This window comes from Ipomoea nil, unplaced genomic scaffold (genome assembly GCF_001879475.1).
Source record: "Ipomoea nil cultivar Tokyo-kokei standard unplaced genomic scaffold, Asagao_1.1 scaffold0276, whole genome shotgun sequence".
Classification (NCBI taxonomy): Eukaryota; Viridiplantae; Streptophyta; class Magnoliopsida; order Solanales; family Convolvulaceae; genus Ipomoea; species Ipomoea nil.
This window is the reverse complement of record NW_017616704.1, coordinates 1,740,240-1,756,097: the sequence shown is the minus strand read 5'-3', so window position 1 is coordinate 1,756,097 and position 15,858 is coordinate 1,740,240.

Genomic DNA, 15,858 nt, shown 5'->3' with positions numbered 1-15,858 from the left:
TTCTTCTTGATTCCCAGGACAACTTACAGCTCTTGATTTCTCTTTTTCTTGTCTCCAAGGATATCTGAATGGATATCAGGGTTGAGGAAGGTGGGATTTTATAGCTAGAAGCCCAGAACCAATCCTGATTGAAATAGGAATTCTGTGCAAAATTGGACTAAAATTGTATCTGGACCGAAATCAAAATTTCTTTATTTAATTAATAAAAGATGCCGCCTTTATGCTTTAATTTGAATATGGAATTTAATTTTGAATGTTGGATTGAAGTATGAATTGGAGATTTGAAATCCGCGACCTTTTATTTTTAGTAAAGAAAAATTAGCGCTTAGCGCTTCTTTTTATAGCTTCGCGTCTTTCTCGACGCGTCATGACCTGATGTTCTCGAACAGTTGCTCTTTGGAATTTTTGGACGTATCGAGCCTTTGGTTCGATGCGTCGAAAATGCTGTATACACATCCTTCGGTCTATTTTGACTCTAAATTTGTCCTAGAACTTCACTTGATCATAGAATTGACCTACAATGGTTCAAAAACACTAACAAACACCGTAAAACATTCAAGACGAGTGTGAACCATAACTAAATAGTAAAATAAAGGATTATGCAATTAATTCACCAAAATCATGATCCTAAGCCTACACAAATATAGATAAATCAATACAAAAAATGTGCACAATTAGGCTCATCGATCGGACTTGGAACACGGTTCATTTAAAGAAATACTGCCAGTAAAAGGTTAGATTCCAATGTAACACCATTCCTTTTTGAAGAATTTTAAATAAAAGATATCACGTGTTTACCTTAAGTGGTGTCGACTCCCTGGCAGGAAGACCAGAGGGTCATCTAAAAAAAAAAGAGAAAAGAAAGGGTTCGAACCCTTAGAAAATTCTAGAAAAGTAACGGCCGAGAGCCGCCAGGACCCGCAGAAAGGGCCGAGCGACACGAAAAGCGAATCCCAAGCGTTAACTACAGGTTTGGCTGACACGCTATAGTCACGGGGTCGACCAACATACGATAGTCATGGAGGCAGCTAACACGCGATGAACGCGAAGTTGGCCGACACATAGTCGGTGAAGGATCGCTCAGTATGCCGAATAGGGTTCACTGCAAATCCCGAGGGGTAGCTCAGGGCGAGCTGCGCTCACAGCAATAGAGACCAAAAAAAAAAAAGAAAGAGAGAGAGAGAGAGAGAGAAAGAAACTATGGTATAAACCCTTAGAAGTCTCTGAGAAAGAAAAAGTCACAACCGAGTGTCGCCTCGACTGAGGGACACGATGAGTAAAGTAGGAAACCAGGGTCTAAACCCTTAGAAGTTTTTGAGAAAGAAAAAGTCACAACTGAGTGTCGCCTCGACTGAGGGACTCGGCGAGTAAAGAAGGAAACCAGGGTCTAAACCCTTAGAAGTTTCTGAGAAAGAAAAGCTACAACCGAGAGACGCCTCAACTGAGGGACTCGGATGAGCCAAGAAAGACTCGAAGGGCGTTCCCAATAAAAGACTCGCGCGTACGCTGCGATAGGAAAGAAGGGTTTTGACCCTTAGAAATTGGAAGCCAAGAGGAAAGGGGCATTTGAGTAAAGTAAAGACAAATCAGATGATAATCAAAAGCGTGTTCTTATATAAGCAAGTTCAAAAAGGGGGCAGACACCCCATTACAAAAGAAGAAAAAATAGATAAAAGCTACTTGGAAGAAGGGGACGCGACAACAGCATGATCAGAACCTTCACCTTGCACACCCACCGATGGTCCAGTAGGGAAAGTGGGTGAAGGACTCTCTAATTGAGGAAGCGCCTCGCTAGTATACTGCTCCTCCCGACCAATAGCAAAGATGTGTTGAGGACCTTAGTAGTAGCTTGAACTTGCGCGACCAGAGAGGTGTCGGCTTCAGTAGTCGCGGGCCCTTGAGGAGAGGCTACGTGTGGCTCTAGACCCCAACCCTCGGGGGTAAAGGAAGAGTCGCGAGCCAGCAAGGTGTCATAGGCCTTGTGCTGGGTGTCACTGTAGCTGAGGAGATAGTCGCGCTCACCCAGCTCAACTAGGTAGTCGTCGCCCGCAGGGGTCGCCAGCCACTTCCTCCCAAGCTCCTCCAGATGGATGAGTGGTTCAGCGAGGGCATCCACCTTGAACGTGGTCGACCTCTTGTAGTCGAACATAGCAGAATTAACCTTCTTCTTCTACTCTTTGAGAAACTGGGTCAGCCTGTAGATTTCGGCCGACTGCTCTCCCCTTTCCTTTCAGAAAGGCCTCCTTCTCTTCAGTGAAAGCCTCTTGATCCTGCGTTCGGCCTTCACGCTTTTGGAGGAGTCGGGAGTGGAGGGCTACGGCGCCGGCCTTCAGAGTTTGTATCTGTTTCCTCAGTTCCAACTGGAAGGAAATATTCTGAGACGAAGGAAGAAGAGTCTTTCACCTAGGTCAACGGGATACCAATTCAACTAGCATGCAATATATAAAACTCATACGACCTACGAACGGTACCCGAAAATCAAATTAGACATAGGCACGATAGACGAAGTCCGTTGGGACACCATGGGGGTCGGGGGAACATCAAACGGGGAAGCCGGGATCCCGAAGTGGGGTACAAACCAGCGGGTAGCCGGTGGGTGAGGGGTCACCCGCCGGCGGCACTATTCCGGGTAGCGGGTGCCCGGCGGGTAGCTGCCCGCCCGCCGGCTGCCCGCTGCCGGCGTTGCCCAAGTAGGCCGCGGGTAGGTGGCGGGTCCCCCACCCCCCACTGACTCTTTTTCACCAAAAACGCCCCGGGAACCTTTGTGGAACCCGAAACCATGCTTAGACACTTTCTTTAAGCTTTCTTGCTTTCTTGATTTCTTCTAAGGGGATTCTTGGAGCTCTTTGGGTGGTGAGAGATTATTGTGGTGGGGGTTCTAGGTGCCTCTTAAGTCCCCTATTTATCTATTTAGGAGTCCTAATTAGGAACTAATATTATAGGCTTGCTAATTCTATTCCTTTTGGGACTAAGGATTGGGTTTAGGGATAAGGGTCCATGGACTATGGTGGGCCTTTCCTAATTAATTATTGTGATTTAATTCTTTCTTTTGGGTAATTGGTTAAATGATTTATTGGTTTTTGGGATCGTAACACGGGGTGTTACACTCTCCCCCCCCCCCCCCCCCCTTACGAGGGGCTTCGTCCCCGAAGCCCGGTGTGTTAATCCATTCTTTCACCCCTAGGCATCCCGCATCTTGGCCTCCCGATTAGGAATGTGGCCCCACGTTTTGCCTTAGCTGGGGTAGACTGGATTTCTGGTGGTGTTGTGATAGAAGGGTTTTAGGTCTACCTCGGTCTCCTGCTCCTGAGTTGGACGCCCCGCAAGTGCCCAAGGTGGCATCGATTGCTGCCACCCTCTGATCTAGTGCGCGTGTCGTACGGATCAAGGATGAGAATACTTCCTCCATGATTTGGTTTGTCCGGTTGAGCTGTGCGAGTATGCGTTCATTGATTGAGCCCTCGTTTTGCTCCCTTGGGTTCCCTCCTGATCGTGGTTGCACCGACGGGTTCGGTTCGTCATCCTCCTCCTGGTCCTCATTTCCCTCCAGAATTCCGCAATCTTGCATTGCCCGTTTGAGCTTCTTGTTGGAGATGTCTAATTAGTCGACCAATTCTCTTCGTTCATCCTCGGGTTTTTGGCAAATTTCTTCGAGGGTGAGGTAATGTCCTCCCTCGGTGTAGTAGATGTCATTGCGGTGTAGGTTCTGGGCGTTAAAGACCATGCCATTTGCAGTCTTGACCTCGGTGTGGCTTAGGTCCACCCCCTTTTTCTCCATGATCCAACTTAGGATCATCCCGTAGGGTAGGCTAAGTCGGTTGTTTGTCTTGCAAAACTCCATGTGTTTTAGCATGAGTGCCGGCAGGTTGAACTTGATTTTATGTTTCAGGAGATAGGCAAAGGTGCACTCTAAGCTCCCTACGTCCTTGCTCTTATTATTGGTGGGCAAGAGGCTATCGGTCACAATCATAACCAATATCTTTTGCTCCGCCGATAGCCACTTTCGGTTTGGTCGCGTGGCCGAGGTGAACCCGTCCTCTCTCCCGAGTAGGTACCCGAGATAGTCCTTGTACCCCGTGTTTTGGGTATCTATCCATCCCTTTCGGTCGTAGTTAGACACACCCGTGGTGGTCAATTTCAAGAGCTTGGCCAGAAGGCCTTCGGAAAGCACAATTTCCTTGCCGCGGACCTTGGTGGTGATTTCTAGTTTGTCACCCCGTTTGGTGGCTACAAGATGTTGATAGAATTCTTTCACCAATTCGGGGTACGTATCCCCCTTGATGGTGAGATATGTATCCAGGAGACCTTGGTGTTTAAGCATATCAACCAATTCCGGAGAAAATTGGTCGGGTTCAAGGGCCTTACCTCCGATTACGGTGTAATCGGCGTTGCTCCATTCCGGGGTGCGGGTTCCGAGGGGCTTTTTCGGCATTTTCTTTTTCTTTCAAGTGGCGTTTTTCCGGCGAGTGCTCCGGTGGTGTGACTTCTCCGGCGGCTTTTCCGGCGGGGCTTCGGCGTATTTTCCGACGGTGGCTTGGCGAGGGGAGGTGGTGGCTCGGCGAGGGGCGGTGATGGGTTTTGAGTGGGGTTGGGCGGTGCGTGGCAGCGGGCGGCGGCTGGGCGACCGCCGGGCGAAGGTGGCGGGGCGCTGGTGTGGCGGCGTGGGACCGGCGGGAAGTGGTTGGCCGGCGGCGGTGTTAGGTTGGTGGCGGCGTTGAGTGGCTGGGGGGTTTCTTCAGTGGGGTGCGGCGAGGAGCGTGAGAGAGAGTAGGGAAGGGAGTGGGGAAGAAGAAGGAGAAAGGGAAGAAGAAGAAGAAGGGTTTTTGATTTGGGGATTTTGTGGGTTTTAGGGATTTGTAGGCGCTTTAACAAGGGAGTGTTCCCTTAAGGTTTCAAGAAACACTTATGGGCTAGTGGTTGGAGTCTTGGTCACTTAAGTGGAAGGTTAAGAGTTCAATTCTCATTGGTAACAGTAAGCCCTTTGATCCCCTTTGATGATGGGGCCCTTGTCTTTTTCCTTCTTTTGTCTTCTAGTGGTGATTCTACCCCCGTAAATAGGACCGAATTTCGAACCGATCTTATATTTATATATCTCCGAAGTAATTAAGCTAAATAAGTAGTTCTACCACGAAGGTGATTACAAGAAATTGCCAACCTAACCTAGACAGAATTCGTCTTCTTGGTTTTCTCCCACGGGGTTTGCGTGGTCCTCGTCTTCTGGGGTTAGGTTTCCTTCCTCGAGATTGCTCTCGTTCCCGAGGTCGGCTTGAGTGCGGCTCATGACGAATATTTTTCCGGGAGCGTCGTAGTTTCCTCGATGAGCGGTGCCCCCATGTTGTCCCATGGTGGTAGTGCGTGGTCTTTGGGGTTGGGAGCAAAGGAAGGCCTTGTGTCCTTCCTCTCCGCAGTTGAAGCATCGCAAGGGATTGCCCATGCAATCCTTGCCTCTATGGTTCTTGTTGCATTTCGGGCAAGGAAAGCTTCTGGCGCTAGCATCGTTGTTCCCCAGAGGTGGCCTTTGGTTGGTCAGGTTACTTCGTCTTGTGTTAGCGTCGTTTCTTGTTCTCTTTACTGGTGGTGCCCCTCCTCCGGGGTTCCTCTTTCGTATTTGCTCCTGAACCCCGCGTTGGAGTAGTTGGATTCGGTAGAGATTAGCGGCACTGGAGTAAGCCTCGTTGAGAGTCCGAGGTCTGCTTACCACTAGTGCTTTTCGGGCTTCAAAGTTGAGGCCCGATACAAATCTCTCTATTTTGGTTACCTCGGTGGGGACTAGTTCTAGTGCGAAGCGTGCTAGTTCAAGGAATCGTTTGTGGTATTCCATAACGGTAGCTGTCCCTTGTTTCAGATGGAGAAACTCTTCGTACATGGATGCTCTTACGTGTGTTGGATAGAATCGCTCTCGTAGTCGCGTTTTGAGTTGTTCCCAGTTGAACCCCGGTTCTTGTTGGTAAGTGGGATCCTCGTGGATCCACCAAAGATCGGCCTCGTGTCCGAAGTAGAACGAGGCTATCTCCACGCGGCGTTCTTCTGGGCATTCTACTAACCCGAGAATTTTGTCGAGGGTTCGGATCCATTCCTCCAGGATTACGGGATCCTCTTCTCCTGAGAACGTGGGTGGTCGATGGTTAGAGACTTGTCGGGCGAAGTCTGCGTTTGCGTTCGATGGAGGTGGTGGGGGCCTGTTGTTGCGGAGAGCCACGTCGCTTAGTGCTTGGGCGACTTGTGTTAGTTGTAGTAGTGTTTGGGTTAGGGGGTCATGTGCGGCGGGTTCTGGAGTCCTTGATTGTCTTCTGTTGGGTGCCATGCTGTCGTCTTCCTGAGTCAACGTTTATAAGAATGTTAAATTAGGGCTTGGTGTCCTTCTTTGACGTGATAAGCGGGGGAAAGTTTTCTTCAGGTAAGGGAGGAGAGGTTATGTGTAGGTTTCACAATCTCACCGCGCGTCCTAAGGTTCTTGGATCCTATGTTCCTAAATATCTAGAGTTCAAGCTTAATGTCTTAAAGTCCGGTTTTAAGAATCTTATCCAAGGGTCAACTTAGGCTCTGATACCAACTGTAACACCCCAGATTTTCAGGACGTTTAAAACTTATAAAATAAAGGTGAAATCTCATTAATTCAAAACGTAACATAAAGAGTACGGGGTGCTATGCCACACCTGAGCTAGAGAACTCAGGTGCACAGGCCAACTAACTAATATCCTTAACAAAGTAAATGCATAACATGGCACGCAGGCCGAAAGGGAACTATCTACTTCTACGTTCCAAGATCTAGCGCGCTCCAGTGACTTATTCTTCTGTGCCTGTAAGCCAAATATATCTGTTCAGCGAGAGATGCTGGTAACCCACTCCAACGCGTTGAAGTACAATACATATATATATATATATATATATATATATATATATATATATATATATATATATATATATATATATATATATATATATATATACGAAAAGTCCTTTTGAAGCATGAAGATATATCCTAAGAGACTCTAGCTTTCAAATCAGGGAACCGACTCGACAAATAGGGGTACACACAATCTACAGTCATAACCAAGTATATACGATTCTCGACATAGGGCACAGTTATAGATAAACACAACCAATAATCACAATTAAACATGTATAGTTTACTAGCAAGAATCCTATGGTCACGTTTTCCATAACAGTCACAATATCAATCCTTCTTATCTCATCATATAGCACACATTGTTAGCGCCATACATGAGGGTCAGCGCATATAGCTTTGACACGGCCCCGCAGCACCCTGCCCCGTCTCACAATACGGAGGGGTCGATCGCAACCGACCGATGAGCCGCAGCTCTGTATAATATTTATATACCTGACCGGTCTTTACCAGCCTGGTTAACAGTTGGGATGGTTCTCAACCCATTCAACTTCCCGTATAGTGGACCTTTGTCCTATATAATATTTATATACCTGACCGGTCTCTACCAGTCTGGTTAACAGTTGGGATGGTTCTCAACCCATTCAACTGCCCGTATAGTGGACCTCAGTCCTATATAATATTTATATACCTGACCGGTCTCTACCAGCCTGGTTAACAGCCGGTATGGTTCTCAGCCCACCCGACTGCCCGTATAGCCCGATTGATCTCAACCAAATCGGGGTAACATGCACACATAACACATAGCAAGCACATGCAACCCACATTAACACATTGGGAAGGGGGAGAAAACGTATAACAAAACCTATGCGTGATCCTTCACATACTAAGAATATTCCTAAGGGGTTCATACTTCTTTCACCTAGGTCAACGGGATACCCATTCAACTAGCATGAAATATATAACACTCATACGACCTACGAACGGTACCCGAAAATCAAACTAGACATCGGCACGATAGACGGAGTCCGTTGGGACACCACGGGGGTCGGGGGAACATCAAACAGGGAAGCCGGGATCCCGAAGTGGGGTACAAACCAGCGGGTAGCCGGTGGGTGAGGGGTCACCCGCCGGCGGCACTATTCCGGGCAGCGGGTGCCCGGCGGGCAGCTGCCCGCTGCCGGCGTTGCCCAACTAGGCCGCGGGTAGGTGGCGGGTCCCCTACCCCCACCTACCCCACACTGACTCTTTTTAACCAAAAACGCCCCGGGAACCTTTGTGGAACCCGAAACCATGCTTAGACACTTTCAAACGCAATTGATAACACACGTAGACAATTAATGGATCAAAATCAAGAAACATACGGCACATAACCTATCATGCTTTCCTAAACATAACCAACACCCAATCATGCGAATTCCCACCTAATATACCAAGAATAATATCATACGAATTCCACGATATAACCTAGGGTTCTATTTTTAAATCAACAAGAACACAATTCATCTTCCAAAATAAAGATTCGATAGGAATATCATATAACTATCAAGAACCTCATATAATCATTAAGAACATCAAGAGCACCATATAATTATCAAGAACGTTATATAATCATCAAGAACACCATAATTATCAAGAACCTCTCCTCATCATGATTACCCATGGAATCATCCCACCAATCATAAATAATAATATCACAAATAATCAATACACAATAATATGGGGAAATCCTAAGAGGGGAAACATAGCTATGAAAATAGGTTTTGTTGAGACATGGGTTACCTCTTAGCCTTAATTAATTCCTTGGCTATGAAGGGTCTTTCTTTAAGCTTTCTTGCTTTCTTGATTTCTTCTAAGGGGATTCTTGGAGCTCTTTGGGTGGTGAGAGATTATTGTGGTGGGGGTTCTAGGTGCCTCTTAAGTCCCCTATTTATATATTTAGGAGTCCTAATTAGGAACTGATATTATAGGCTTGCTAATTCTATTCCTTTTGGGACTAAGGATTGGGTTTAGGGATAAGGGTCCATGGACTATGGTGGGCCTTTCCTAATTAATTATTGTGATTTAATTCTTTCTTTTGGGTAATTGGTTAAATGATTAATTGGTTTTAGGGATCGTAACACGGGGTGTTACACCGACTCCTAGAATACCAGCATCATCGGCGGCGCCACACTCGGCTCAGCTCTAGTGTGAGTCTCCAGGAAGCGAGCGTAGTCCGCATCGGACATGGGCTCGGTCGCAGTTTCAGTCGGGTCATACAGGGGGATAGTGAATGTCTTTTCAAACATAATCTGCTCGAGCACTGTCACTTCCACCGACGTTCTGTCCTCAACAGTAACCTTGGCAGTAGAAGGGCAATGTGAGCCTGTACCAGGAAGAGGTGCATCGTCAGCTATGCGGGAATCAGAAGAAGAGGGGTCTGTGGAGCACTTCCGAAAAGCTGTCCTTCGAGCCTTTTTTCCTTTTTTCTTGCCGAGTTTTGCCCGGTTAGCGGGGGGTGGGCTGGAGAGGGGGGTCTGAGAGTTGCGGAGGAGTCGAAATCGATATTCTTAGCGTTAAGGCTCGAATAACCCATGATTATTGGACGAGTACGAAGGAGAAGTGATTAAAGAAGGCAGAACACCTATCCAATTTATTAGTAGAGAAGGGGGAGGGAAATTGAATGCAGGCAATCAGGAGGAGATCGCTACAAATCTAAATGGCCAGGAAAAGGGGGATTCAGGCCATCAAATCAGGGTGAATGAAAAGGAAATTGTAGGATTGTTCGCATGGAAAGATTATAGCGCAAACGAGCTCAGTACTGGAAAGTGAGGAACTAGTTGATGGGGTGTGGACCCAGTGGGTTAGAGGCCCAAGAAAGAGTGGACCAAGGAATGGGCTTGCTGCAATAAACCCAAAAGGATAAAAGAAATCTACGTTGTGGGCCTTAAGCAGACCGTAAAAAAAGCTTGGACGAGTATGGAGCCGATTCCAAGGACTCGACACCGGCAGGAGTCGGCACCAACAGGAGTCAGCCCAACCAGTGACCGCTGCTGCTTCAATGATCGCCATTAATAAGAGTCAATCCAGCCGTTGGGAGGGCCACGTAACGGCTACCCAACGACTCTTATCCCCTTTATTTTCCATTATTGCGCATTTAAACTTGTATTTAATTGGTAGAAGATGGTTGCCTATAAGTAAGGACCTATCCCCAAATGCAAAGGCAGCATAGCTCTAAGAATACAAAGAGACACCCAAGAAATCACAGACAAAAGCAGCCCGTTCCACTAGTTATTTTCCCATTTTCTAAAGTGATCCTTCCAAGCATTTCTCCGGTGAATCCACCAACCAACAGTTGTGTGGGACCTCCGTGCGTCCCAAAAACCCTAAAACCAACACTGTCTTTGGCAATGCAAATGACAATTTGTGAATCACAACGTATATGTAGTGAAGGAGTTGGACACCCCCCACAACTGCACATTTATCAACATATTTCTTAGCCACTCTGTAACACCCCCGATTTTACCATATTTTCAAAACCTAATTGCAAGGGAAAAGCAATCTAATAAACCATTAAACAAAAGCGGAAGCATAACTATACGGGGGCATTATGCCACATCAAAAGATGCACAGGCGGGAAACTAAAGCATTCAACCAAGTCTACAGAGTCAAGGCACACAGGCCGCTCAAAAGGCTTACAAGCCAACAAAACACAACGTCTAGACCAACAGATAAACACTATCTAAGCTCCAGTCTAGCGCACTCGGGTCTCTACTCAAAACTTGTAGAACAAGGAAAACATAACATGGGGATAACACCCGGTCAGTGAACATTGCTGGTAACCCATCAATACGCATTAAATAGCATATATAGATAAGTATAAGTCAAAACCATTTTCGAAACGGAATACAGTATATATCATTTCAAAAGCCATAGAGAGAAGTCAACTTCAAAGACTCATTCACACTCTCAAGGAAAAAGGAAATCAACATCCTTATGACAACAACAAGACAAGAATACCAATTGTAACCAATACAACTTGAGATGTATTCTACTGATCACAAAGTAGAATACATCAAGACATGCTCATTATCAAAGAATAGACATACACACATTGGCAACTACATGTCACAAGTATCATAGCTCCAACCTTATGCCCTATTCCAACCTTATGGCTACCCCCGGCCTTATTTCAGTTCCAACCATTACCTCCGGGTAACCCCTGTACTTCTGAGTCCAACCTTATGCCTCCGGGAACCGTCGTTCCCCCACCAACAACCACCAACATTTCCACCAACATATCAGTACACGAGGGTACGATTCATATCACACAACCACCAACATATGAGCCTTTGCTCAGGTAACAACCACCAACATATAAGTCATGGCCACAAGAGGACCTCATCATTACCAAGAAGACTAAGGTTCAACAATAACCTTAATCAAGCATCAATCAAAGGGTACAACGATTACATACGTTCACATCATAGGAATCAATCAATGGATCACAACAAAGATATGAAACCATACTCAACAACGAAGGATCACAATCCGACACCAAACGATGATCAACACAAGTTGCCAATCTCAATAGGAAAGAACAAACCGCGCACACTAGCATTTCAACAACAAACTTGCATACTTATCAAACGGGTAAACCAAAAGTAGTTCCATAAAACATACGAGACTCACATTAGTCCAACGAATCACAAAGTCGGACTCTTAGCACGATTCAAGACACTAAATCCTACATGGATTCCTAACATACCGTTCTAGACATACGAAACATCAAGAAGACTCACGAATAGCCCAGTAAAACAACATCGGGAGGTCAAAACATCAATACCGAGTCAAAAGAATCACGGGGAACAAATCCCCGCCATCAACCCATCTTGTTCCCCGCGGGTGGGGGCACGGGTGGACCTCTGCCCGCGGTTCCACCCGCGGGTACATACACCCACGAGCCATGGTTCCCCGCGGGTGGGGCAACGGGTGGTGCCCTGCCCGCCGTTCCGCCCGCGGGTACACTTCTGTACACCAACAACTCCATTCGGGGATTTTCAACAAGTCCAAAACACCCAAAATCTCACACAATACAACAATATGACTTGAACCCAAGAAATAGCCAAGCAATGGCATATAAGAACCCTAAGAACAAGCTCTAAACATGCATTACCATAGGACAATGCATCAAATCTCACATTTCAACACAAGAATCACAAGTAGAAGCCAAGAAATCATCATATAAGTAAGAAAATAGGTTTTGTAAAGCATGGGTTACCTTTGTAGCCTAAAACTTCACTTTCTCACCCTTAGAAAGCTTCTCCTAAAGCTCTTTTTCCACACCAACTTCACAAACAAACCAAAAGACAACAAAGATTCTATTTTTAGAAAAAGACAACTCAAAGGGGGTTAAAAACACCAAAAGATCAAGGATTTTACCCTCCCCTATGCTCAAGATTAGGAAAGTAGGAATCTTGAAAGACAACTTGCTAGATTTAGGATGCCCAAATTTTAGCTTGGAGAAGAAGCTACCAAATTCTTAGAGAGAAGGTAGAGATTTTGTGTTTAGATTGTTGGTGGATGAAATGAAGAGATGTTGCTAGGTTAGCTTGGGGGCACAAACTTTAGGTAGAAAGAAACATTTGCCCTTACTTAAGTTGGAAGAATAAGGAAACAAGGGTACAATCCAAAGAGCATAAGGTATAACCTTTTGACTTTGAATGACTAGTCAAATTCTAGTCGTTCGACTATTGAATTTTCAGGATTTTTAGGAATAAATTAACAAGGAGACTAGGATTAATTTTCTAATTATTCCTTGATTAGAGTTTGGATTTACGGGGTGTCACAACTCAGCTTCTTGGGATACCCCCTCATTATATTTCATAAGAGGCGGTTAACCCTTTTTCACTCAAGTCAGGGATCTCGTTAGGACTACCTTAAAATAGACCACCCCAATTGAGTAAAGTCACTAAGAGCACTTTTGTACTCAAGTCATTATGCGGTGAATTCATTAGGTTTTTCTCAACAAAACCACCCTTTCTCACAGAGTTATGAATTCACTAAGAGTTGTAGCTCAACCTCACAAGCACACACATTGTAGGAATGACCAACTAGTGTACTATTTTGTAATTCTTTTCATGGCTCCGTTTGACCACAAAAGTGGGACCCACCACGAATTCATCACCTCTTGGACTTTAAGTCCTTCCAATGATTCAACGACTAATCCTCATAATTAGCCTTCAAGTAAGTTGATTCTCTTGATCAATCTTACATGCACTTTGACGAGTACTTCGATTACTCGTAAATAATCCCTTGAGATTTTCGTGCTTAACATGAAACATTCTCTTTCATCATTATTCTCAAAACCACAGAGAAACTTTTGGTGAAAATATAAGGAGTTAATCACCCCCACAATGCAACAATGCAACAATGCAACAATTACAAATATTTTTCTCAAAAAGTATTGATCTCTTACCCAGATTGATCTTTGGTGCCCAACATTAGCTCCTTTGTAGGCTGAGTTTTGCCAATTTGCTTTGTGGAGCATTATAGCAGCTCCGCACTTTACCTGATACATACTCAATAGTTGAATATATTTCAACAAACTTGGTTATCTCAACCCATCATAATTACCATTTAAACATGAATTATAGGTCTTTCAAGATGACTCAACCAAGAATTTAAATAATATATATACAAATGCTAATTGATAGTAAGCCATAGAGATAATGTTGTCCACATTCCACTTCAAGTTGAACAACATAATCACAAATTTCACATCATATTCTTACAAGAAATTAATCTCGTACGCAAAGAATTTGTTCAAACTAACATTTATTAGGGAATATCTCTCAATAAGGTGAATTCAACAAGTATAATTTTAACACTCAAAGTTGCCACCTACACAATTTTCCCTTCACTTGAGGAGATTAAGACTCATATAAAGCATTCATATGATGTAGATCAATATTACTAGTGCAGTACTTCAACAATTTCTATTGTAAGGCTTTGATTGTTTAACAACATATGAAAGTCAACCTCATTTAAGGTGAAGATCAATTGGCGCTCTAACTAGCCTAAATGATCAGCACCCTACTTCTTAAGTACTCCCAGGTTGAGTGGTAAAACCGAAGTTTACTTAAAAACCATCTTCCTAGACAAAGTGTTCAAGAATGATGACTTTTCCATGTTCTCATTAAATTGCAATTGAAGCCTTTGATATATGCTATTATTTTTATACAAATGATTTTAGTAAAAAAATTTGAGCAATATCTATGCACAAAATTATTTCAATCAATGTCATTAGTATTCAACATACTAAAGAAATAAGTACTACTAAGTAATCAAAATCTAGACAACTCAACTAGTATTCAGTACTAAGACAATCATACTTCATGCAAGCCCTTAGAACTAGAGCAAATTAGAGTTACTCAAATAACTACTTATTTAAAGAGATGCAATACTCATCTTGCTCTGTCAGGTTGACTTCTACTAGTTTTGCCCTTGCTATTGTAGCACTGGTATGCTCGGTGTCCTTGCTTTCCACACATGAAACATCTTCCTTTGAGCTTCTTGACTCTTCCACTCCTTTTGTTATAGACATTTCTGACACTTTGATTTTCAGTATCATTGGCACCATACTTTTCTGACAGCGATTCGCAAATGACTTTGCCGAGTCTTGTTTGACATAGATGTCAAACAATTTGTCATTCATTTGTGACAGAAGGTATCCTCTGGCTGTTACATTGTCATTTTTAAACTGCGTCAGAGTTACACTGTACCACCCCGTGTTACGGCATTCAAACCCGGGATTAATTATTGAATTAATCTTGTTATTAATAATTAAAAAGGATTTAATTTGGGTTAGGATCCCGAAAGTAATTAATGTGGTACACTATGGATCGTGGACTCTTACCTGAAACAAAGCCTTAAGCCTATCAGGAATAAAGAAGTGGGCCTAATAATACTCAGATCCTAATTAGAATCCCTTAGGTCTATAAATAGGGCATTAGGAAGCATTTAGAATCATTTCCCCTCTCTGTAACACCCCAGATTTTCAGGACATTTAAAACTTATAAAATAAAGGTGAAATCTCATTAATTCCCAAAAACGAAACATAAAGAGTACGGGGTGCTATGCCACACCTGAGCTAGAGAACTCAGGTGTACAGGCCAACTAACTAATATCCTTAATAAAGTAAATGCATAACATGGCACGCAGGCCGAAAGGGAAACTATCTACTTCTATGCTCCAAGATCTAGCGCGCTCCCGTGACTTATTCTTCTGTGCCTAAAAGCCAAATATATCTGTTCAGCGAGAGATGCTGGTAACCCACTCCAACGCATTCAAATACAATACATATATATATATATATATATATATATATATATATATATATATATATATATATATATATAGATATACGAAAAGTCATTTCGAAGCATGAAGATATATCCTAAGAGACTCTAGTTTTCAAATCAGGGAATCGACTCGACAAATAGGGGTACACACAATCTACAGTCATAACCAAGTATATACGATTCTCGACATAGGGCACAGTTATAGATAAACACAACCAATAATCACAATTAAACATGTATAGTTTACTAGCGAGAATCCTATGGTCACGTTTTCCATAACAGTCACAATATCAATCCTTTTTATCTCATCATATAGCACACTTTGTTGGCGCCAAAGGACCAATCGCATGCCCATACATGAGGGCCAGCGCATATAGCTCTGACACGGCCCCGCAGCACCCTGCCCCGTTTCACAATACGGAGGGGTCGATCGCAATCGACCGATGAACCGCAGCTCTATATAATATTTATATACCTGACTGGTCTTTACCATCCTGGTTAACAGTTGGGATGGTTCTCAACCCATTCAACTGCCCGTATAGTGGACCTCTGTCCTATTTAATATTTATATACCTGACCGGTCTCTACCAGCCTGGTTAACAGTTGGGATGGTTCTCAACCCATTCAACTGCCCGTAAAGTGGACCTTTGTCCTATATAATATTTATAT